This window comes from Schistocerca serialis, chromosome 1 (genome assembly GCF_023864345.2).
Source record: "Schistocerca serialis cubense isolate TAMUIC-IGC-003099 chromosome 1, iqSchSeri2.2, whole genome shotgun sequence".
Lineage (NCBI taxonomy): Eukaryota > Metazoa > Arthropoda > Insecta > Orthoptera > Acrididae > Schistocerca > Schistocerca serialis.
The window spans coordinates 271,769,561-271,796,468 of NC_064638.1; the positions used below are offsets into that span (position 1 = coordinate 271,769,561).

At 40.1% G+C, this 26,908-nt stretch overlaps 1 protein-coding gene across 3 annotated transcripts in view; it reads left to right on the plus strand.

Annotated features, from left to right (window-relative positions):
• Positions 1 to 26,908, plus strand: part of LOC126467694 (uncharacterized) — a 424,429-nt gene that overhangs the window by 165,395 nt on the left and 232,126 nt on the right. The gene's annotated exons all lie outside the window — the stretch shown is intronic.

Genomic DNA, 26,908 nt, shown 5'->3' on the forward strand with positions numbered 1-26,908 from the left:
AAATTACTTTGGACCCCAAATCATCGACATTCGTCCAGATATTCAAATTTAAGAGCACTCTAAACGATCTATGGTGACTAAACGCGGCCGAACCGATTTTCAGTTTTAAGTACAGTATGTCGTTCTAAGCGAAATTTGGGATGTCTAACGTCGACTAAAATTTATCTCCAGCATGTTAATATTTATTGGCCAGCAAAAGCCTCATGTCCCTACACTATACTGCTGGTATACGAATGTCTATGTTTTTGGTGGCTAGATGTAATGAACCATTCTCGTCTTCGTAATGTCTTATTGCGTCCAGCTCTATGTTCTTCGCCGCTCTTGAGTAACCAGCTGTATGAAGAAAGGCTGTAGGCGTTGTGGCAGTTCGACGTGCGTACCAATTAGTAGGTAATTCATTGCGCGGAGTAAATTAGCCAGTGCATCCTAAATTGCTCGTTAAGATCACTCCGATTCGACAGTAAAGACTGTGCTTCATCGATATATTACGTCCTGTGACTAGATATATCACTAGGTAGTGAAAGGTATGTATAAATATTGGACAGTAAAATTATTAATATTGTGTTAATTAATTTTTCAATGAAATTATCTTTTATAGTTAATCATTGTTTGTTCATAGCATACTGTATATTTTACTTCATGCACCAGACATGATTGTCTATTGTGTCAGTTTTTTTTAGTTCGGATTGGATCCTCACCGTAATGTCACCTAAAACGATATTTTACTTCATGCACCAAGCATGATTATCTATTGTGTCATTTTGTTTAGTTTGCACTCGGTCCTCACAATAATGCCCTCAAAAACGGCTATTTAGTAACGTGGTACTACGTATTCTACTATGCATTTCACTGGAAAGGTGAGAAACTTATAATCCTCGAAAGGTAAACAAACAAAACGAAATAATTATCATGTAAAATCTATACACGTTATGAAAACAGTCTCTAGATAATTCAGTCATACACTTTTAATTGGGTGAACGGTATATTTAATAACCCTGGTTCTCATGAGACGACAGCAAAAGTGGAACCGATGTCGGAAAGGGAACTTCTGTGTTAACCACTGCTCGGACTCAAAGATTTTCGTTGTGGTCGCTTTAGTTACTAACTATTTTTCTTACGATTGTAAGCTGTGGATCTGATTCTGTTTTATGTTGCAGTCGTCCATAATGCACTAGTTTCATAGCCATGATTACTCCCGTTACGTCTGCCAGTCGCTCTTCTTTGTTGATCAAATTAAACATTGACTGATGAGGAATTCTATCATCTAGGATTTCGCTTGAGATTATTGCTTGCTTGGGTAAATTGTCCACCGTCTCATTATGAGAAATTAATTACAGCCCAACTCTGCAGTTATCTTCGTTAATATCTCTGCTTTCTTATTTTTAACGACTTGTTTTATTATCATCTGGTACCAAAGCCGACACATTTTTTATTTTATTTGAAATTTTTGAGGCTCCGAAGTACGCCTTGAATGAAGTGAAGATTATTGTTGTATTTAATTTTTATTCGAAGTCCATCATTTGACAGTTTCATAACCAGCAGTTTTCTTCTGTGAAAATCGCAAAGTCTACCTGTGCTTGATACTTATTAGGTATTGTTCTGTTTCATCGTGTGTAGGATTCATTATAATAACGTGGTTCGAATGTATACTCTAATAAAACTATACTGAAGTCTGTATTGCTATTGATAGTCTTGATGTCGTAAAAATGCAGCCATAAGTCAAGATTAACATAATCATACCCCTGTACAAAATAAGTAGCTTTTCAGGTGCGCTTCGCAACGTGTGCCTGTCCAGATCGCAGAGTATAGTTTTTGTTTCTACATTAATATAAATATCATTTATATGAGCGCTCCACGTTAATGAAGTGTCAGTTTCATTCGTAGAAACTTATCATGGCTTCGGAGTGGGGTATCGGAGGCACAAAGCTATGTAATATTGGGGCACCTAGGCGTGAAAATGACCTTTAATTACTGTTATGTCATGTGCTGTAGAAAGGTAAGAAATATTCCGTAAACGAAAATATGAAATGTCAAATCGATTCCTCAGAAATAGATTACGTCGATCCCTATTACATAATCAAAGATTTGTTCTTATCTTTAACGGGAAAAGATGAGAACCGTGCGTTACTTTCAGACTACTACTTTTTTGTGAGGATGCTTTTATGACGTAAATTAGTGGGCGTATTGGGTCTTATTGCCTTCTGGATGGTCGAAAATCACTCGTGCAATAAAACTTCTCGCAACGGACACCTCTAAATAGCTGACACCTCCAAATTACAGACACCTTTAAATTCCGCAGTAGAAGTACTTGGGGTTTAGTGGCAATATTTCTTCTCAATAACAGACGTACTTAATAATGGACGAGAACACTGAAAACTGCTTCCATAATAAAAGGAAAACTACTTAACAACGGGCAGTCTGATGGAAAACGGTTGAAACTCCTGGAATTTGAGGCAAGAATGGAGTGAACATTGGGCCTTCACGTATTGTTTTATGTTACTGCCAAACATATATTTCTTTTTAAAGTGTAGATGATAGACGGTATAGTTTGTGGTTATACCGTGAGAATTGTGTCTCAAGCGCGTCTCGCAAACGATTGACTTTAAAGGAAAAGCTTCACGTCGTAAGAAAGTAAAAGTAGCATTTGAGATATGGCAGTGCGATTTTCAGTGGGTAAATATCAGGTCTGTGACATTTCGAGAAATCAAACTGACATCATTTAACTATGGTCGGAAAGCGAAAACTTTTCTGCGAAGTTCTCATTTCCCGTCACACATATGTTAGTACTGAAAGTTGAACTAGTACTTAGCGACAACATGCCTGTGAGTGGGTCATTTATTCTTGCAGAAGCACTCGAAAGCACCAAAGAATTTGTCGTGTCACGAGTTTCAAGTACCTGTCGCTGGTTTGATAAGTTAATCACATTTTGAAACATGCGTGGTGAATACGATCGTGTTGACGAAAACATTGTGTATGGATGGGAAAAAGGAATACCTAGAATCTGCGAAGGTTATGAAAAGAAGATGTGTTCAGTTGTGAGGACACTGTTTTTTTCTACTGAGCTCTATCGAGTTTGGTAATGTCCGTAAAACGTGAAAAATGCTCAGGAAAAATAAAGTTGGAAAGAAAGACTTGCGTAAATGTGGAAGGTGAATTTCAAAAACGTGTCGTTACAGGTGAGACTGCTTTACCTACATGTTTTTAGTGTACTACCTTGAGTAAATTGAACATGTAGTGGTATTCAGACTACCGGGCTTATATCGCGAGCGCAATAATGACTGAGGTTAGTTGGTATTTGTTAGAAAAATGAGATGACAAAATAGGAAATTGATCTTGCTTTTGGACGATCGTCCATCATATTACACGTCATTCTAACGAATCTGAAAAAAAGAAAGAAAAAAAAAACTACTGAGGCACGTTCTGCCTCGAACGGATGATCTCGAATTTGCAGATGAACTAGCAAAATCCATCAGTGCGTTGGATGCACACCCATGGATATGATCTGCTTTGAGACAAGTCTTTTTCGCTATAATCAGAACAGCTGGATTTAACTGAAATAATGACTTACTTACTATCATTAGGGCAACCGAGGTGACATTCATGACTTATTACGTTTGAAGTGAAAATCTGATGGTTATTTCGTTATTTTACACACATGATGTGTCAACTAATACCAATGAATTTGACAACATTTACGACAAAATGTGGTGATGAAGATAACAGTCAACCTTATGATGTCATTGAACAGAACTACTCTCCACTTACAAGTAACGAAGTTGTTGAAGTGGTTAGGAAATTAAATCATTACTTTTTAAGGAAGACAGATGTAGAAGGACACAGTTCAGAACCTGAACTTGAAGCACATATTGAAGAGGCGATTACCAAAACTTCAAAGTTCAGAAAAAGATAAATGATTACAGATAGAGAGTTGGTTTTGGACATTCTGGGTGTGGCTACTGATAGTTAGAATCTACTGGAAATGACAGAGCATTCTTAATCCAGTAACGTAGCAAAAAATAACACTAATACATGCGTAGCACATTTTTTGGAAATTTTTGTGTAAGGAGTCTTTTGTGGCTTTAAATTCACCTAATATGTTTTGTCCCCGAATGTTGAAAAAACATACTGTACATGAAAACCAAAAAAGAAAAATATATTGCGGGATCCTGTCGTGTAACATCCAACATTTTTCTTTAATAGTGGCCTCTTCTTAACGAAAGACACATAGTTTTTCCCCTCGGGACTGTCCGTTTTTGAAAAGTTTCAGTTTAGTATGTTTTCCGTATTTTACTCGCAAAGTCGTGAGTGCTGATTTCTTGGACTGGCATTGCTTGTTTCGCGACATAACGACCTAATTAATATGACTGAGCGATCTCGCGTTTGCCTCTACAAATTTCACGCGTAGTCTGATATGAGTCCCAGTCGCGGATTATAAATGCGATGTGAAAACAGTTCTGACAAGAATAATTTTTCAGTTTATTAAATGAGAAGGCTAGTAGCCGTGTAACGATATTTCTCTTCTAATGTCCGACTTCTCATGCGCCAATAGCAGTGAACCCGTTTGTTGTGTTTACGCCGTGCAGAAGGATATTAGTATTAAGGCCAACAGCATTGAAAGTACCAAATTCAATGTTAAACAAGAATGAAAAAGGAAAATTAGTATTCATTAATTCGTCATCATCAAGATCTTTAGAAACAAATATCTACTGTAGTTCAGCTGTACGTGGTCAAGAGGAACAGTCGGTCGTAATCAAACTAAAGGAAAAACCTCCAAGTATTCAGATTTAGTCATGTAGTAAAAATATATTACGCAGTATAGTTTTACAGAGCTAAATATGATAATAATAATAAACAAACAAGATAGTCGTGTAGCATAGGACATGCCATTCTTTATGAGTGAAACTATATGGAAGCAGTAGTTATCTGGTGCACCACTGAAGAACCTCACATTCAAGGCTGCCTTTCCAAACAACTCCACAAAATTTCTCATTAGCACAACGTTATGTTCAGCTCTGTAATATTATCGACAGCAGAATTTCCTTGTTGTTGTGGTCTTCAGTCCTGAGACTGGTTTGATGCAGCTCTCCATGCTACTCTATCCTGTGCAAGCTTCTTCATCTCCCAGTACTTACTGCAACCTACATCCTTCTGAATCTGCTTAGTGTATTCATCTCTTGGTCTCCCTCTACGATTTTTACCCTCCACGCTGCCCTCCAATGCTAAATTTGTGATCCCTTGATGCCTCAAAACATGTCCTAACAACCGATCCCTTCTTCTAGTCAAGTTGTGCCACAAACTTCTCTTCTCCCCAATCCTATTCAATACCTCCTCATTAGTTACGTGATCTACCCACATTATCTTCAGCATTCTTCTGTAGCACCACATTTCGAAAGCTTCTATTCTCTTCTTGTCCAAACTAGTTATCGTCCATGTTTCACTTCCATACATGGCTACACTCCATACAAATACTTTCAGAAACGACTTCCTGACACTTAAATCTATACTCGATGTTAACAAATTTCTCTTCTTCAGAAACGATTTCCATGCCATAGCCAGTCTACATTTAATATCCTCTCTACTTCGACCATCATCAGTTATTTTACTCCCTAAATAGCAAAACTCCTTTACTACTTTAAGTGTCTCATTTCCTAATCTAATTCCCTCAGGATCACCCGATTTAATTTGACTACATTCCATTATCCTCGTTTTGCTTTTGTTGATGTTCATCTTATATCCTCCTTTCAAGACACTGTCCATTCCGTTCAACTGCACTTCCAAGCCCTTTGCTGTCTCTGACAGAATTACAATGTCATCGGCGAACCTCAAAGTTTTTACTTCTTCTCCATGAATTTTAATACCTACTCCGAATTTTTCTTTTGTTTCCTTTACCGCTTGGTCAATATACAGATTGAATAACATCGGGGAGAGGCTACAACCCTGTCTCACTCCTTTCCCAACCACTGCTTCCCTTTCATGCCCCTCGACTCTTATAACTGCCATCTGGTTTCTGTACAAATTGTAAATAGCCTTTCGCTCCCTGTATTTTACCCCTGCCACCTTCAGAATTTGAAAGAGAGTATTCCAGTTAACATTGTCAAAAGCTTTCTCTAAGTCTACAAATGCTAGAAACGTAGGTTTGCCTTTTCTTAATCTTTCTTCTAAGGTAAGTCGTAAGGTTAGTATTGCCTCACGTGTTCCAACATTTCTTCGGAATCCAAACTGATCTTCCCCGAGGTCCGCTTCTTCCAGTTTTTCCATTCGCCTATAAAGAATTCGCGTTAGTATTTTGCCGCTGTGACTTATTAAACTGATAGTTCGGTAATTTTCACATCTGTCAACACCTGCTTTCTTTGGGATTGGAATTATTATATTCTTCTTGAAGTCTGAGGGTATTTCGCCTGTCTCATACATCTTGCTCACCAGATGGTAGAGTTTTGTCATGACTGGCTCTCCCAAGGCCATCAGTAGTTCTAATGGAATGTTGTCTACTCCCGGGGCCTTGTTTCGACTCAGGTCTTTCAGTGCTCTGTCAAACTCTTCACGCAGTATCTTATCTCCCATTTCGTCTTCATCTACATTCTCTTCCATTTCCACAATATTGTCCTCAAGTACATCGCCCTTGTATAAACCCTCTATATACTCCTTCCACCTTTCTGCCTTCCCTTCTTTGCTTAGAACTGGGTTGCCATCTGAGCTCTTGATATTCATACAAGTGGTTCTCTTCTCTCCAAAGGTCTCTTTAATTTTCCTGTAGGCAGTATCTATCTTACCCCTAGTGAGACAAGCCTCTACATCCTTACATTTGTCCTCTAGCCATCCCTGCTTAGCCATTTTGCACTTCCTCTCGATCTCATTTTTGAGACGTTTGTATTCCTTCTTGCCTGCTTTATTTACTGCATTTTTATATTTTCTCCTTTCATCAATTAAATTCAATATCTCTTCTGTTACCCAAGGATTTCTATTAGCCCTCGTCTTTTTACCTACTTGATCGTCTGCTGCCTTCACTACTTCATCCCTCAGAGCTACCCATTCTTCTTCTACTGTATTTCCTTCCCCCATTCCTGTCAATTGTTCCCTTATGCTCTCCCTGAAACTCTCTACAACCTCTGGTTCTTTCAGTTTATCCAGGTCCCATCTCCTTAAATTCCCACCTTTTTGCAGTTTCTTCAGTTTCAATCTGCAGTTCATAACCAATAGATTTTGGTCAGAATCCACATCTGCCCCTGGAAATGTCTTACAATTTAAAACCTGGTTCCTAAATCTCTGTCTTACCATTATATAATCTATCTGATACCTTTTAGTATCTCCAGGATTCTTCCAGGTATACAACCTTCTTTTATGATTTTTGAACCAAGTGTTAGCTATGATTAAGTTATGCTCTGTGCGAAATTCTACAAGGCGGCTTCCTCTTTCATTTCTTCCCCCCAATCCATATTCACCTACTATGTTTCCTTCTCTCCCTTTTCCTACTGACGAATTCCAGTCACCCGTGACTATTAAATTTTCGTCTCCCTTCACTACCTGAATAATTTCTTTTATCTCGTCATACATTTCATCTATTTCTTCATCATCTGCAGAGCTAGTTGGCATATAAACTTGTACTACTGTAGTAGGCATGGGCTTTGTGTCTATCTTGGCCACAATAATGCGTTCACTATGCTGTTTGTTTTTTTACTCATTATTAAACCTCTATTTGATTTTGTATTTATAACCCTGTAATCACCTGGCCAAAAGTCTTGTTCCTCCTGCCACCGAACTTCACTAATTCCCATTATATCTAACTTTAACCTATCCATTTCCCTTTTTAAATTTTCTAACCTACCTGCCCGATTAAGGGATCTGACATTCCACGCTCCGATCCGTAGAACGCCAGTTTTCTTTCTCCTGATAATGACGTCCTCTTGAATAGTCCCCGCCCGGAGATCAGAATGGGGGACTATTTTACCTCCGGAATATTTTACCCAAGAGGACGCCATCATCATTTAATCATACAGTAAAGCTGCATGTCCTCGGGAAAAATTACGGCTGTAGTTTCCCCTTGCTTTCAGCCGTTCGCAGTACCAGCACAGCAAGGCCGTTTTGGTTAAGTAACAAGGCCATATCAGTCAATCATCCAGACTGTTGCCCCTGCAACTACTGAAAAGGCTGCTGCCCCTCTTCCTTACAACAATAAATGTGTAGAATCAAATGTAGTTTTTAATTAGGCTGTTGTTAACTTTTTTTGATTCTATCGCCTAGTTATCTGATCTGTAGCTTTTTTATTATTATCACTATTCATTATCAGTAAGTAGGGTGGATGGTATAATAAACACTGAATGAGAAATAAAAATGGTACTAAGCGTTAGCTCCACTAAAGTCTTGTAAACACCCTGAAATCAATTTTATAGTCTCCGAGATGCACTGTTTCTTATTTATATTCAAGGATGGAAGCGAAACCAAATTAAACTCTCAGTTCGTTATTCAAGTAAGTTCCAAAATGTAGCGGCGGCGACGCTCTCTTTAAGTAAATATTAGAAAATTAAACGTTGAGAGAGTGCGATTGCTTGTGTCCGATCAGCATCGAATCTGTGTTTCTACTACTCCCACATTGTAACTACCGGAGGCATATCTCACGAACCTGTTCTTTAGCTACTGTCCACTTGCATTCCTCTACATCTACAGACATACTCCGCGAGTGACAGTATGGTGTATGGCGGATCGTACGTTGTACCACTGTTATTATTTGCTTTCCTGTTCCACTCGCAAATAAAGCAAGGGAAAAACGAGTGCCAATATCCCGCCGACGAGCCCAAATTTCTCTTATCTTCGTGGTCCTTACGCAAAATGTGCGTTAGCGGCAGAAGAAACGTTCTGCAATCAACGTCAAATCTCGGTTCCAAAATTTTCTCAGTAGTGTATCGGTAAAACAAAGCCACTTTCCTCCAGGAATTCCCATTTGATTTCATGAAACATCTCCGTAACACTCGTGTGTTAATCGAAGCTACCGCTAACAAATCTAGCAGGCCACTTCTGAAATTATTCGATGTCTTTCTTTAATCCGACCTGGTGGGGATTCCAAACACTCAAACTGTTATCAAGAATGGGTCGCACTAGTGTTGTATTTGCAGCCTCTTTTACAGATGAACCACCCTTTCCCAAAATTTTCCCAATAAACCGATTCCGACCGTTCACCTTCGCTACTACCGTCCTTAAGTGCTCATTCCATTTCATATCGCTCTCCAACGTTACGTCTAGATATTTAAAGGGCGTGACTGTGTCAGCAGTGCACCTATAATGCTGTATTCGAACGTTACAGGATTGTTTTTCGTATTCATCAGCATTAACCTAAATTTTTCTAGATATAGAGGAAGCTGCCATTCATCACACCAACTAGAAATTTTGTCTAAGTCACTTGTATTCTCCTACAGTCACTAAACGATAGAAACCTTATCATATACCACAGACTCATCAGCAAATAGTCGCAGATTGCTGTTCAATAGCCGCCATCTGTCACTGAGCGGTTCTAGGCGCTACAGTCCGGAATCGCGCTGCTGCTATGGTCGCAGGTTCGAATCCTGCCTTGAGCATGGATGTGTGTGATGTCCTTTGGTTAGTTAGGTTTAAGTAGTTCTAGGAGACTGATGACCTCAGAAGTTAAGTCCCATAATGCTTAGAGCCATCTGATTCTTTTTTTTTTTTTTTTTTTTTGCTCTGTCGGTTAGATCTCATATATATATATATATATACTATAAAAGCGGCCCTATCACACTTCCTTACCTCTAATTGATCACTCACCGTCGAGGATAACTTAGTGGGTTCTATTACTGAAAAAGTCTTCAAGCAGCCACTTACGTATCTGGGAACCTATTCAGTATGCATTGTTAGTTTATTCAGTCAAGTGAGGTCTTCATCAGGGGAGTTAATCTTTGATGCCAATTAATGAACACCATGGGTACCACACATTGATCTCACTGCACCTACAAGTATATAAGAATGAGTGTATTATCGACGTCTTGATAACACTGGAAACGTAAGAGAAGACAGAGACTGTAGTCAACATTACAGGTTGAAAGCAGCTGTTATAAAGATTTGCACAGATTCGTTAATGTTCACAGCGGTAGGTTCACGACTCGAAAGCAGTAATTCGTCAGTTGAATGAAGCTATGTTAGCGGTTCGTGTAGCAGGGTATGGATGGTTATTTGAAGATGCTACAGCCAGGTTCCCAGGGAACGAGTTTAGCTTCCGGTTTCTGAAAGACTACAGTTGAAGCTGCCTTATGAAAGGCTTGTCACGGATCTTTCACTGATGACCTCTTTTACGGTGTGTCTCGGTATTTTCCCTCTCTGCTTCTGCATACTGTCATCGTTTGTTACTGGTTCTGTTCACATAATTAGTTTTATTTCTGTGCCTTGCATTATTATTATTATTATTATTATTATTATTATTATTATTCGACTATCCATATCCCTCTATTTAATGTCTTAAATATCTCCCCAAGTATTTCTTCTTACTAAGTATCTCACGTATCTTTCCAACTATTTAAGTTTTTACAGTTTGAGCCCCTCATGGCTCTTACCTTCTCTACTTTTATGTTCAGTTTTGTTTGTATACATTTTTTAAAAGAAGGTGGAAAAATTTGTGTTGCTACCGTCATATACTGAATCCCATTGACCAACACTGTTGTGTCGTAATAGATTGATGCTATATAAGCTCCCCCCCCCCCCCCCCCCCCCCCTCCATCCCGTCAGCTGTTTAAGAATAAATGCTTCAGTCAGACACTACTTCTCCGAATTTAAAATTGATTAACTGCCCATTTTCATACAGACCTTTTCGTCATGTTCATAAATGACAACATTCGCGTCACCTCCACTGGAACTGAGTGGCCGATCGAGATGGCGCGATAGTTAATAGACTGGGCTCGCATTGAGCAAGACGGCGGTTCAAACCCCTGTCCGGCCGTTCAGATTTATGTTCTCCCCAAAGTCACTTAAGGCAAAAGGCGGTATGGTTCTCTCAAAATAGATACCTATCCAACCTTTTGCTCCGTCTCTAATCACTTCGTCGTCGACGGAGAGTTAAAATTTAATTTTCTTTTGGATCTGCACATCAGAGTTTGGTACTATAACAGGTTTGCTTTAGCCTGTCCCTGTGTTCTATATAGTACTTAGGCAGCCCAAATTATTTGTATAGACTCTTATGAATCCCATTAAGTTTCTTTCAAAATGGTTCAAATGGCTCTGAGCGCTATGGGACTTAACATCTGAGGTCATCAGTCCCCTAGAACTTAGAACTACTTAAACCTAACCAACCTAAGGACATCACATACATCCATGTCCGAGGTAGGATCCGAACCTGCGAATGTTGCGGTCGCGCGGTTCCAGACTGAAGCTCCTAGATCCGCTCGGTCACAACGGCCGGCTAAGTTTCTTTCAACTTTATTCTGTTTCGTTAAAGGTAAGGATGATAACAGAAATACACTTACACATATATTCGTAAAACTAGTTACACGTACGTTATTGAATCTTTTTCTTTATCTTGAGTATGTCATCCATTCATATTTAACTCTAAATGTAAATCACCCTATTAAATATTATGGTAACACAAACAGTGTAACTTTGAATAAGACTCCGACATACGCGATCTGCTAGAGCGACTTTGTGGCGAGTTGTGCGATAAAGTCTCAGTATCGGAACAATATCATTCACATAATCAGCATTAAAAACATGTATAACGCGTCTAAATACTGGGTCTTCTTTGTGTTGCTGGGTATTACTCCTTACTAATGTCTGCATGACACAAGAAGATCAGCTCACAGATGTATGAAACTTTAAACTTCCTAGAAGTCAAGATGTAATCTTTACTTACTATACATAAAAAGGTCTCTTACGAAGCCCATGCATGACAGGGGGGAGTGACTTTGAAAAAACCATAAAAGGTATTCAAGAAAGTTAGGCAGTCTCGGTGGCAAAATTGTTTTTTATTTATTTAATGTGTGACGGATTCCAATCTCACGGGAGTATCATCAGACATCGGGTAAAAACACCGGAAGACCGCTGGAAAGTGTACAGAAAGCCCCGCAATCACCAAAAATGGCATCTTGTCCAATAAAATACATATAGGACGCATTCACCTGTGTTTACGCGTATTCGCTCTTCCCAACACAATGCTGGATATGTTTACAACTCAGGTCAGGTGAGTAAAGCGTCCTAATGGCACACGTTTACGGCTCCTGCCTAGTAGGGTGGCACAAGGACGCTTTACTTACCTGGCCTCTGTCGTAAACATCTCCAGCGTTGTGCTGGGAAGAGCGGATACGCGTAAACGCAGGTGGATGTGCCCTGTATAGTTTATTGGACAACGTACCATTTTTGGTGATTTGCAGAACGTTCTGTGGTCCTCGAGTATTCTTACGCGTTGTCTGATGACGCTACTGTAGAGTAAAATGCGTCTCAAATTAAATAAATAAAAACCATTTTGCAACCAAGACTGCCTATTTCTTCTTGAACTTCTCAATACGTTGCTGTACGGTTAGCCGAAAGATGGAGTGGTGTGCTTTTCATAAAAGATATTGATCAAGAAGGTAGGTATAATTTATTTGACATTTCAGCGAGTAAATTCTTGTTTCTTCACTAATCTGCAAGATCATCCACAAACAATATAAAAAAGGTAACACAAGCGCCGACGGAAACTTCAGTTAATTTTTTATCCGCAGTATATCGGTCTATTCACTAAGACAATCGCGATTCGAAGCTTTGCTTGAAATTAAGATCGTCTCTCTTTCCCCAATCATCTGTAGAACACAAACGAACATGCTTCGAGATGGTGAAAAAAGGAATTTAAACTGGTTTCCCATTCAGGTGCTTACTTCATAAAGAGGAAACAAAATGTGCTCAACGTTTCCAGCTCCACAAACAGAATGTAAAATTCAACTGAAAAGAAAGTGCAAAGACCAAACACAGTTTCAAATTGAGCACCTACAATTTTTCTACTAGCAGTGACCTCTTGTTAACATCGATTTGACAATTTACGATATAACAAAACTATTTCACATAACTGGATACAGGATGGAATCACATTAATGACCAAATTAGCAATTTACGGGAATCGAACTGCGTTACACTGTATTCCAACTAGATCAAAAAAGATATTAAATACTGATATGTGACAAAGAAACTCGCATAATCTGGTGTTGGAAGCTCTTGCAACCAAATCAGGAACAAATAAATTTTACTAATATAGCTGTATGAACACCCATACTTACGTTCCGGAACACTGCAGTTTCGTGAGGCTGTAACACTGAGAGTGTTGATCTTTTTATTGCCTTAGGTCATCGCCATACGGCCACCTACTACCCGATCTACACAGTATCATTGTTAACATAGATGCAGCTACGTATCAAACCAGCTAATCTGAAGAAGAATGAAAGAACAAATTGACCTTGGCCTCTTCAAAGTACTCAATCCAGTCCGCTAGTGTGATGTAGGGAAAACATGGAAAACTTAAATGTTAATATTCAGACGCAGGTTTCATGGTCAGTCCTACAGAAACACTTGGAATTTGTGCATTGCGACTATCGTTTGTTAAACAACAAAAATAGTTAGCCTGCGGTGTGCTACACTATTTGTCTATTGTCTCTGCAACCAACAAGAGGTAACACGGAAGAACACAAATACTTTCCGTGCGGATATATCCTTGGAAATCGGTCAACTGGAGAAAGCATACCACAGACCGGCAGTGTGAGAAGTGTCCCAGGACCAACACTGCTGACAAAAAACAACTCGTATGACAACATTACCAACAAAGATTGGAGATGCAATCCTCAGTCATTGACGTACAGTGTACAAGTGCAAGAACCAAAGGATGACGGTTTGATTCAATGCGTTACGAGTGACGCAAGATGACATTCTTGTTGGAAGTATCTTTGTATTTCTAAATATTGTAATTCAATTTTTTTGTTTTATTTTATTATTTTCTGTTTCTTAACTGAGCAGTTACGGTTACCTTCATAAGGCGCTGGTGGCCGTCTCGTTAAGAGCACTAAAGCGAACAACAACATCAACAGCAATACTCTCTCATCAAAAAGAAATTGTGATGGCAGTCAGAGAAGAATTTGTGTAGTAAGTAGATGATTGTAATCCAAAGACGAATTACAGAAAAAGATTACGTGGACTTTTTAAATAGACAGCTGCTTCCCATGATTCACAGTTTTTAGTAAAGACGCCGTCACCCGAAATGTGGTTACACCCATTTGCAATAGTTGGCCAGTTCAGGAGGATTTAACGAATACGCGGACAAAGTTCGGCACGTAATCAGATATCTCCAGTCATACATCTTGAACACCGTCGAGTACTTTTGGCTTATTCTGAACAGGTAATCAACTGCCCAGATCTGCTCTTCCCATCATATCTACTGATATTAATATTCCTCAGAAAAAACTTTCAATATTTATCCAGCCATTCTGCAACGACTCGCACTGTAAGACAGGCTAAATACGGTTTTTCTGTTTCCATAGCTTTGCTTCATAGTTACAAAATACTAACAACGAATTATTGACGGAGGAATAAAAAGTATGGTGGAAGTCGTCACGGATAAGATCAGTTTCAGCTTGGGAGAAATGTGAGATCACTCGAAGCAGTAATGACTCTACGACGTACGATAGAAGGTAGAGTGAAGAAAGGCAAACATAAGTTTATGGCGTTTGTAGATTTAGAGAAAGGTTTCGACAGTATTGACCGCGATACACACTTCCAAATTCTTAAGATCGCAGGAATACAATGCCGGAACGAGGAGTTGTCTACAAATTGTACAGATACCGGCTACAGTCATCAGACTTGAAAGGACATGAACATGAAAACAGTAACTGAGAAGGACAGTCTTGCAGATTATGCACCACGTCACAGAATCTGTACATTCAGAAAACAGTACAGAAAAGCACGGAGGAATTTAGAAAGGGAATTAAAGCTCAGGGAGAAGAAATAAGAACTTGTAGGTTTTGCGATGACACTTCAGTTGTGTCAGAGACAGCAATGGACTTCGACATTCAGTTGAACAGTATAGATATTGTCTTGCACTGATATTATAAGATGAGCTTGAACGAAAGTAAGACATGGATAAAACAATGTAATCGAATTCAGTCAGGCGATTTTGACAGAATTATATTAGGAAATGAGACACACAAACGAACAAGTAAGTTGTGTTATTTCTTCTTCATCAGCATCATCTTCCTTTCATGGATTAGGCTCACTTTTTCGAGGTATTCCGATATCTCTTTTTCCACTCGGCTTGTAGTTCAGGACCTTCCGGGTACTTCTGTGACCTTGCATTCTCATGAGGTGTTGTTTCCAATCTTCACGATATTTTTGAATTTTTTCATTCGTGTTGAAAATATTTAATTATGTACTAATATCTTTAATTATAACCATGTCTCTTCTTGTGCATCCCATCCTCTCACGTATGAACCTCATCTCTGCTGTTTGATTTTTCTTTTTATTTCTTGTAACCCTGCTTTCGCTTCCATAGGATAACACAGGAAATGCCATCACTTTATAGTTTTTCATGATCTCTCTTTGCACTTTATGGCCCAATGTTCTGCTAATGATACTACAGTCAGCTTGGAATTGGTGTATTTTATTTTCAATATCTGAATCAAAATCAAAACTTATGGCGCACTCTGACAAGAGAACTGAGAGGCTTGTTCTAAAACCGAATCCTCCAAACATTTTTGATCTGACTGGATATTTTCCTCGGAATGTCATTATTGTCGTTTTATTACTAGAACGTGATGACTGGGTGTTGTGTGATGTCCTTAGGTTAGTTAGGTTTAAGTAGGTCTAAGTTCTAGGGGACTGATGACCAGAGATGTTAAGTCCCATAGTGCTCAGAGCCATTATTACTAGAAATCTTAAAGTTATATTTCTTGCATATATCATTCAGCTGGTATACTGATCTTTGAATTTCATCTTCATTCTTGTAAATAATAACGAAATCATCTGCAAACGAAAATAGTCAGATATTCCTCATTCGTTATCATTAGTCGTTTGTTTACTTGACATTTGTATTTACAAAGAATGAAGAAATGGCTCTAAACACTATGGAACTTAACATCTGAGGTCATCAGACCCCTAGACTTAGAACTATTTAAACCTAACTAACCTAAGGACATCACATACATCCTTGCCCGAGGCAGGATTCGAACCTACAAAGAATGAATTCAAAGTAAATGTTAAAAGGGGTAGGTGGTAGCCCATATCCTTTTCTAAAATCTTGGTTACTAATTACTTCGTCTAATCGATTCCAAGCAGTGTTTGTTAAAAACGCATATTTTTGTAATGATTATCACTACCGCTATTAGTTGATAAGGATACTCACATTCAGACATCATCTTCAATAGGCTATCACAGCTCACACGGTCAAAAGCCTTCTCAAATTAAAGGCAATATGCATTTCTATATTAAATTCTTTGTGTTTTCTATAATTTTTCTAATTACAAACACATTTTCTGTGCATGAACGACGTGCTATAAATCTATTTTGTTGTTCAGAAATGATAGCTTCTGTGATATTCTTCAAGCAGTTATTGATTGTTTTTGAATTTAGTTTGTAACCAGTGTTTAAAAGACTCCACACTCGCCGACAATGACGAGAGGACAATGGCAAACAAATCGTTTCTGAAAAAGGGAAATATTGCTAAGTGTTCAGGAAGTGTATCCTGAAAGTATTTGTGTGGAGCGTGACCTATTACAAAACTGAAACGATATGCAGTACAGACAAAAATACAATATAAGTTTTTGAAATCCGGTACCGAAGATTTGTATTGGGATTCAAGATAAGGTGATAACATTTCTGTTAGTCTAAGATGGGACGATTTTTATAATTGTGCACTCCTTGTAAGGCAATAACACTCTGTAATTGTTACACATTGTTAAAGCTTACAACGAAGGGAATAATAGGCGCCATATGATAATATAATAAATATAATCTAAAACATAGGCACATTCATAGTTACTGTATAATTATAATGCACTTAAAAGTTTGGAAACAGATACAACACTTGCTTAGATAATTACACACAGCTTTTAACACTCAGTTGTTCATATCCCCATACTTCTGTAATGAATGAATTTCTTCCATCAAACATTTGCTTCCCTTTAAGTTTAAGAAGTCAGAGAATCCCAGTTGACTTTCAAAGTTTTTACTTTCATTTGCGTTATCTCTCCATATCTTAATTATGAAACAAAAGACAGGCTCAGCTGTTGCATTTGTACCGGGAAGACATAACAGAACTCCACAGTCTTCGAAATATTTTCATAAGATATATGTTTGGATGTGAAGTCCTGGAACATTTGTATCCAACGCATAGCAGTGACAGTTTTTTTCTATGCTCTGTTTCTCTGTTTCCTGTAATGTGACAAACTGCTGCATATTAACACACACTTAGAACAATCCGTTATCATTAATTTTGCAGTTTGGTAACGGATTTGTAAGAGACTCGAATCACTTTTTTACGTAGGTACATAAGTCAAAAGAAAGCCATTTGTAGTCCAAAAAGATGTTAAAATGATCCGTCTATTGCTCATAGTATATTGATATTGAAATAAAGTATAGATATTTTCCCAACGCTATAAATATTAAAAGTTATATATTGTATCCTTACATTATCGGGAGTTTGATTTGCTTTCCAAAAACCGGAATATTTAGGCGCACCGAAAGAACCCGTTGGGGACAAGGGGGCTGGATTCCAAAAATCGGAATTGTCGTGGACGAATCGGAATGCCTGGTCACTTTAGCCAAGACTTAACTACTGCAAGTACGTTCAAACGGTTGCAGCTTAAGTCAATCCGAGCTGCGCAAGACTCTTCACCTCGGCATGACTACCGTAGAGAGCTGCACCAAACCAGTCTTCGCATAATACGCATATGTACGAGTATATGCATTGTGGAAGTAGTAAGTTCCTTGTTCCGATTCCAGACTTGCTGGTCTAAAAGCATATTGACGGAGGATGGAACAGTTTATACTTTCGATGATCTTGATTTGTTGTACATGATGATGGTGTTTGGGTCGTGGGGCACTCAACTGCGCGGACATCAGCGCCCGTACAAAGTCCCAATTTTTACACAGTCCACTTTCTTACGCAGTCCAATCTAGTCATTGCAACGAATGATGATGATGATGATGATGATGAAAGGAGAAGTGCAACACTACATCCACTATGAGGGCAGAGAAAAGCCTCAACCCGGCCGGGAATCGAATCCGGGACCCCGTGATCCAGAGACGGCAGTGATAGCCACTAGATTACGAGCTGCGGACGTTCCTGGGGTAAATTGTTGTGACAATAAGTTTTGATTTGAGATTACAGCTGGTCGTTTGAAAAGTTATTTAACAGCGAAATTTATTCTTACTAACGAGGTAAGTAGAGCGAGTGCCATAACCTGATTTCCCAGAAACTTCGGTCAGTGGAAGGGGAGTGAGAATAACCTAAGACATGTCTCGGCTTACCCGTAGATACTCGATCACTTCTGAAAAAATGACGGTCAAAGTTTACGAGGTATTTTCCAGGTGCCGTATATGTCTTTTACCGCGTAATATACGCAGACGAAATGGTGCACAGTGGTTAGCATTGCAGCTTTTTTTATTTTGCGCGCCATGTTCGAAACCTGATTACTACTTTTATTTTTGTTTTTCATTTATATGCCCATGTCTGTGGATGATCACTGTACGAATTTTTTCCGGTGTGTACTGACATATCATTGTCCTTATTCGTCTACTACCTGTATGTCGAATGAATTAATTTAAAGAATGAGAAAATTGTTTGAAGTTGTTTTCGGTAAAATTCTTGTAGTGCATCTTGATTCATAAATAATTGCAAGCGCCACTTTTCGGAAAAGTGCTCCGTTACACTCGATTTGCGGCGAAATTATTGCCAACGCTCGAAATCTTCACCAATGTTAACAACGTTTCTTTTCCGAGCGACATTCGTACGAAGAAATGTCACTGTGGCAAACCTGTCTCCGTGTAATGCTGGCGGTGGTCGCTATAACTGTGTTTTGAATCTTTCTATAATAGGTATCATCCAAAGGAATGCACCAAATCTTCGTGAAGAATAAAGATATAAATAAGATAAAAATAATAATATAAGGATTGGTTATGAATTCCAGTTGTAATTTTACAATTACTATAACATACCCCTGTATGCCCTAATTTGATAAGAAACAGTCGTGTCGTAACCTTCTACGAACATGGGTGGATACATCGAAAATAAAGTAAAATACATAAAAACAATAATCGGATTTCGAAGAAGGAGCGCAAACTTAAGAAACCGCGACACTAACCACTGAGTCACCATTTTGTCTAAAGCAATAGCGCCGGAAAAGACAAATAAAGTACCTCGAAAACTCTGACCGTCATTTTTTCAAAAATGGTCGAGTACCTACGGAGACGGGTGTTCGCTTCTTTTGATCCCTCTTCCACCGAGCAAAGTTCCTGCGAAATCGAATGATGGCACTTGCCGTGTTCTCGCAAGTTATTCTGTTGTCCCGCCTAGGAGTAACTCTGACTAAGTTGGTTTCTCCGCTTGTTGTGTTATACAGGGTGTTACAAAAAGGTACGGCCAAACTTTCAGGAAACATTCCTCACACACAAAGAAAGAAAATATGTTATGTGGACATGTGTTCGGAAACGCTTACTTTCCATGTTAGAGCTCATTTTATTACTTCTCTTCAAATCACATTAATCATGGAATGGAAACACACAGCAACAGAACGTACCAGCGTGACTACAAACACTTTGTTACAGGAAATGTTCAAAATGTCCTCCGTTAGCGAGGATACATGCATCCACCCTCCGTCGCATGGGGTCCCTGATGCGCTGATGTAGCCCTGGAGAATGGCGTATTGTATCACCGCCGTCCACAATACGAGCACGAAGAGTCTCTACATTTGATACCTAGGTTGTGTAGACAAGAGCTTTCAAATGCCCCCATAAATGAAAGTCAAGAGGGTTGAGGTAAGGAGAGCGAGGAGGCCATGGAATTGGTCCGCCTCTACCAATCCATCGGTCACCGAATCTGTTGTTGAGAAGCGTACGAACACTACGACTGAAATGTGCAGGAGCTCCATCGTGCATGAACCACATGTTGTGTCGTACTTGTAAAGGCACATGTTCTAGCAGCACAGTTAGAGTATCCCGTATGAAATCATGATAACGTGCTCCATTGAGCGTAGGTGGAAGAAACTAAAATGAGCTCTAACATGGAAATTAAGCGTTTCCGGACACATGTCCACATAACATCTTTTCTTTATTTGTGTGTAAGGAATGTTTCCTGAAAGTTTGGCCGTACCTTTTTGTAACACCCTGTATACTCGACCACTTCTGAAAAAAGGACGGTCAAAGTTTACGAGGTATTGTCCAGGTGCTGTATATGTCTTTTACCGCGTAATATACGTAGACGCAATGGTGCACTGTGGTTAGCGTTGCAGCTTTTTTAATTTTGCGCGCCATGTTCGAAACCTGATTACTACTTTTATTTTTGTTTTTCATTTATATGCTCATGTCTAATTACTGCACGAATTTTTTCCGGTGTATACTGACATATCATTGTCCTTATTCGTCTACTACCTGTGTGTCGAATGAATCAATTTAAAGAATGAGAAAATTGTTTGAAATTGTTTTCGGTAAAATTCTTATAGTGCATCTTGATTCATAAATAATTGCAAGCACCACTTATTGGAAAAGTGCTCCGTTACGCAGGGTTTGCGGCGAAATTATTGCCAACGCCCGAAATCTTCACCAATGTTAACAACGTTTCTTTTCCGTGTGACATTCATACGAAGAAATGTCACTGTGGCAAACCTTCCTGCGTGTAATGCTGGCGGTAGTCGGTATAACTGTGTTTTGAATCTTTCTACAATAGGTATCATCCAAGGGAATGCACCAAATCTTCCTGAAGAATAAAGATATAAATAAGATATAAAAATTAATATAAGGATTGGTTATGAATTCCAGATGCAATTTTACTATTACTATAACACACCCTTGTATCCCATAATTTGATATGAAACAGTCGTGTAGTAATCTTCTACCAACATGGGTGGATAAATGAAAAAAAAAAATACATAAAAACAATAATCAGGTTTCGAAGAAGGTGACTCACTAACCAGTGAGTCACCATTGAGTCTGAAGCTATAGCACCAAAAAAGACACATAAAGTACCTCGAAAACGGAGACGGGTGTTCGCTTATTTTTATCTCTCTTGCACTGAGCATAGTTCCTGCGAAATCGAATGATGGCACTTGCCGTGTTCTCGCAAGTGAAAAAAATGGTTCAAATGGCTCTGAGCACTATGGGACTTAACATCTGTGGTCATCAGTGCCCTAGAACTTAGAACAACTTAAACCTAACTAACCTAAGTACATCACACACATCCATGCCCGAGGCAGGATTCGAACCTGCGACCGTAGCGGTCACGCGGTTCCAGACTGAAGCGCCTAGAACCGCACGGCCACATCGGCCGGCTCTCGCAAGTGATACTGTTGTCTCGCCTAGAAGTAGCTCTGACTGAGTTGGTTTCTCCACTTGTTGTGTTATATGATATTAGTGGACTCTGGGCAAATTTTTCGAAACCTTTTTACACCACCAATGTAGTGATTAAACTGTGTGCGTTATGTTGCTGTACTGATTTGGCCTGTCGAGTTCAGTCATATAAACACGTGCACATGCTACAGTTTTTAAACGGAGTGCCGAAGAAGCGGTTTGTAACTGTTGAAGTCCACGCGGAAAAAGCCTTCCTCTTTTATATGTTTTGATGTGGGACTGGTTTGGAGGTGAGATGTAAACACGAAAGGAGGGCTACCGGTATAGTATCTCCTGCCCCCTCCCTTAGTTTTCGTCCTCCCCACCCGCCTCTCAGTGGTAACGCGACAGTAAAATTTAAAATTTCGGGCACGATATACATCGCAGTCTCTGAAAGAGCAGAAATGCCGCTCTCCTAGAGCCGGCGCCGATTCCGTACGGCTTATTAACAGCGAATGGCAGCGCCGTCTCGGAGAACCGAGGCGTACAGCGCGGGACAGGCAGATTAATAGCCGAACTTATCTGGCCATTAGGACGGATGAATACTGACTTTCAGGTCGCAGTTTGGGAGGGGAAGCGAGGTGGTCTGCCGGTGCTGGAAGCGAGCCAACGGTTGCCACGGGCGACTCGGAGGACCCGACGTTGACACGGCTGCTCTGACGCCGCGGAGGAGAAAGAAAAACAAGAAGGGCGTAAAGAGGGAGGAAGAGGAAGCGACGCAGAGCGAGGTGTGGTGGTGGTCCGGCCATTGGGCTGTGGGAACAGCGTCCACAAAGCGGGCCGGAATCTGGAAGGAAGGACCGCGAGGCGGGCTCGCCTGCGGGGTGACCGCGCATGGACCGGAGTTTTCCCAGCGCCGGAGGCGGCCGTTACCGCGCGGATGCTGCGCCCGGCGGCCGCTACCTGTTTGAGCCGCTGGACCGCTTTTTCTGGTTATCTGATGCCCGCCGCCCTTACAAAACTGCATTTATACGCCATTGTATTGTGCCTCGCGCTATTTAAAAAAAAGCGGCCCGCTTATTCTGGAGATCGCCTCGCCTCGCCACTGCTGGACGACGAGTCCGTTGCCCGGGCTCCGTGTGAGAGAGATATTTTTCTGTTCCTTCCTTTTTCAGCTTATCCGCTTCCTGTTTTACCGCGGCAGGAATTCATGGCTTAATCTTTCATCCGACGCTGTGTTTACATTTTGCGCTTCGCTTATACTTCTACATTCACGGACTCCAGCATGCGCGCGCGAGCGCTCACACACACACACACACACACACACACACACACACACACACACAGGCACGCGGTTATTACAAAATTATTCCTGCAATTCAACAGTAATACGAGAATCACTATTTGTACCGTCCCTACGGTCGCAGGTTCGAATCCTGCCTCGGGTATGGGTGTGTGTGATGTCCTTAGGTTAGTTAGTTTTAAGTAGTTCTAAGTCCTAGGGGACTGATGACCACAGCAGTTGAGTCCCATAGTGCTCAGAGCCATTTTTTTTTTTTTTTTTTGTACTGTTCCACATTCAGTACACCTCCTGCACATTGACAGGAAAATTGAATTATACAAACGGAACCACACTTTACGCACGTTTCGTTCTAGACTGTATACAGTATTCCTACAGTTACAATAAAATTCCAGTCACATATTTCATTTTTTTATGATCACGTGTTTCACAGGGTACATGAGAGCCTGTATCCAATTTTCTGACGATGAATGAGAGTAATACCTGAGACACATTGTAGCCAACAGTCAACACAACTGATGGAGAATAATACGCTTTGAATATAAAAACTCATAACTACGACCCATCATTTATGAAATATCTGTTTACTTCCTTTAACTAGTTCATCTACATCTACATCCATACTCCGCAAGCCACCTGACGGTGTGTGGCGGGGAGGGAACCTATCGGTTCAACCTTCTATTCCAGTCTCGTATTGTTCGTGGAAAGAAGGATTGTCGGTATGCTTCTGTGTGGGCTCTAATCTCTCTGATTTTATCCTCATGGTCTCTTCGCGAGATATACGTAGGAGGGAGCAATATACTGCTTGTCTCTTCGGTGAAGTTATGTTCTCGAAACTTTAACAAAAGCCCGTACCGAGCTACTGAGCGTCTCTCCTGCAGAGTCTTTCACTGGAGTTTATCTGTCATCTCCGTAACGCTTTCGCGATTACTAAATGATCCTGTAACGAAGCGCGCTGCTCTCCGTTGGATCTTCTCTATCTCTTCCGTCAACCCTATCTGGTACGGATCCCAAACTGCTGAGTAGTATTCAAGCAGTGGGCGAACAAGCGTACTGTAACCTACTTGCCGGCCGAAGTGGCCGTGCGGTTAAAGGCGCTGCCAGTCTGGAACCGCAAGACCGCTACGGTCGCAGGTTCGAATCCTGCCTCGGGCATGGATGTTTGTGATGTCCTTAGGTTAGTTAGGTTTAACTAGTTCTAAGTTCTAGGGGACTAATGACCTCAGCAGTTGAGTCCCATAGTGCTCAGATCCATTTGAACCATTTGTAACCTACTTCCTTTGTTTTCGGATTGCATTTCCTTAGTTTTCGAGTCATGTCCGGTTAGCTAACGGCAATAAATAAGTATTTCCTAAGTGAACTGTCGTAGTTATTAATATTTCTATTAAATTAATATACAGTACTGGGTTCTACAATATCCGTAATGGGTAATCGCAAAGTAATGCTTTTTGACGAACTATAAATGGCCGCCGTACCAAGTTACGCTACCGTCAAAAAACTTTGATATTAACCTCGCATATGACAGATCCTTAAGGACCGGTAACAACTGAATCAAAAAGGTTAAAGTTGAACAATCCGACGACGTCAAGGTTATTTGGACACTACTATTACGAAAGAAATTTCGGCAGTGAGTTTGTTGAAAGAATTACTCCATCTTTCAATGCTTTAGCAAACCAAGAATCAGGATGGTTGGCTAAGGTTTTGAAGTCCGTTCCTCTGGAGTAAACTGACATGAAGCAGAATTTGATAACAGAACCGTTTCAAAACATAAATAAATGAAACTGATCCTCGGCATGAGATTTTATTTCTTCGAAGAATTACTTTGCACTAACAAATAAGACAGTGTCCGTAAATCGAAAGCATGAGTTTTTGACACAACAAACAATATTTCCCGTAATTTACCTTGCCTAAAACTACCAGAATGTTGAGCTTCTGTGAGGAACTGACGAGAATGATGTGACTTACGCTATTTTTAAGACTTAATTTGATCCATTGCCTTCTTATTTTAGATTTTCTCAAAGTGCCTTTACTATAATTAAGAACGCGTATTTTCTCACACAAAAAAATATTGCATTTAGTTGTTAGGTATGTGAGTTTATCGTGGCACTTCCCATTACAACCGAAAAAAGGGCGCTGTCTTCTATATTTAGAACGGGAAGATAGTTATCGCTTTAACAAATGTTCTGAATTATTTTTAGAACACTGTTGCCAACTACTTTCATCGGCATGCATGTAAGGCCACTAAATAAGTGTTAGGAGAGCTAAGAACGTGTTTTTGTGTAAGTAAAAATGTATTTCAGTTAATTTTACTTCAAGCTGTAGTTTCTTTCCCTTTTTGGGGAAATCCGAGTGTTTCATGCTTTCTTGATTTCCTTTATTTTTCACTTATTGGGAAACTGAAGCCGCGGCGATACAGAACCCCAGATACTTCAGCGTACTGGATTTTCCAAAATACAAGAAGTGGGGTAAAATTGTGTCAAAAAGTCTCATGGGCTGTCTCTTCAGGCAACTGATGAAATTAATGCGTAACGCACACCAATGAGCTACACGAAACCTAAAAGGATATTAGAAACGCCAAACCGACATACGTGGCGCAGTGATTAGATCGCACAACTCGGCATTCGCGAGCACGGAGGTTCGAAACCTTGTAGGGCATCCAGATTTAGATTTTCTTGGTTTCCATAAACAGCTTAATACAAATGCTGGGACATTGCCAATTTCTTTCCCCGTCATTCGCTAATCAGAGTTTGTGCTCCCTCTCTATTGACCTCCTGGTCGTTGAAAGGGCGCTAAACCTTAATGTTCCTTCCTTCCTTTCTCGGGAAGCGCCACATCTAAGCTTTTAGAACTCAACACAAGTAAAATTCAATTACGATTAATAGTAACTGGAAATATCCACAGTACTCGTAAATTCTCATGTGACGATCCCAGCTACTGACAACTTATTCCTTACTTTTCCTTCATTCGATTTCCTCCGTTACTAAGATTTGTGTACTTTTTACTCCGTAGGTCTACTATAACATTACCACACGATAATGAAACAACTCACTATAAAATACCCTTAGTGAATGGGAGAGGTGATTCTCATGGTCTGTAGTTAGGATGCGCGCCGTAGTCCTACTAGAATAATGTACAGAAACCCTCAGAAGACTGATAGGGCTAGATTACGTAATAAAACTGAGTCCTCGTCACAGCAGCAAGTTTCCCAGGCTCTTTTTTTTAAGTAAGTCACAGCAACAACAATTAAATGGACATCAGGTATCTGTTGCAGAGAACTCTTAAGAATTTGCCCATTAGGGCTTGATATGTATATAATTTGTCGGTTTGAATTTCGATACGTAACATTACAGGCGGCTCATCGATGTTTTAAGTTTCAGCCAGCTAAAAGATATCACATGAATGGGCCATCTAAAAATCACTCGTCAGTGTGACCCACTTCGGTTAGGACTGTGGCTATGAAAAATAAAGTCATGGATTATATTCACAAAATCACTGTATTTATTCAAAATAGCCTCCCTCTGAATCAAAACACATCTGAAATCGTTTTAAACCTATTTTGAAACGGTCACTGTGGTTCTTTCTGGGAGCTGCGTTTAGTACTGCAGTACAGGTTTCTTTAATGTCCTCAGTTACTTGTGTCCTTTGACTGACAGCTTCAAATTCGGGGACAACGGGAAGTCGGCTGGCGCCATATCCGGTGAAAACGATTGGTGATCCAGGACTGTGATCCGTTTGCTGGCCAAAAGCTTGGGCACAGTCTTCGCTTTGTGGACTGGGATACCGTGAAGGAGGAGCAACCAGGAACCTGGATCTCGGTGTTCGTATTGAATCCGACGAATTGTTACCCACAAACGCTGGAGGACTCAACAAACTTGATGTTGCTTCCCTGTTTCACTGCCATTTTCCTACGAGGGTCAGACACATAGCCGGCCGCTGGTGGCCGAGCGGTTCTAGGCGCTTCAGTCTGGAACCGCGCGACCGCTACGGTCGCAGGTTCGAATCCTGCCTCGGGCATGGATGGGTGTGATGTCCTTAGGTTAGTTAGGTTTATGTAGTTCTAAGTTCTAGGGGACTGATGACCTCAGATGTTAAGTCCCATAGTGCTCAGAGCCATTCAGACAC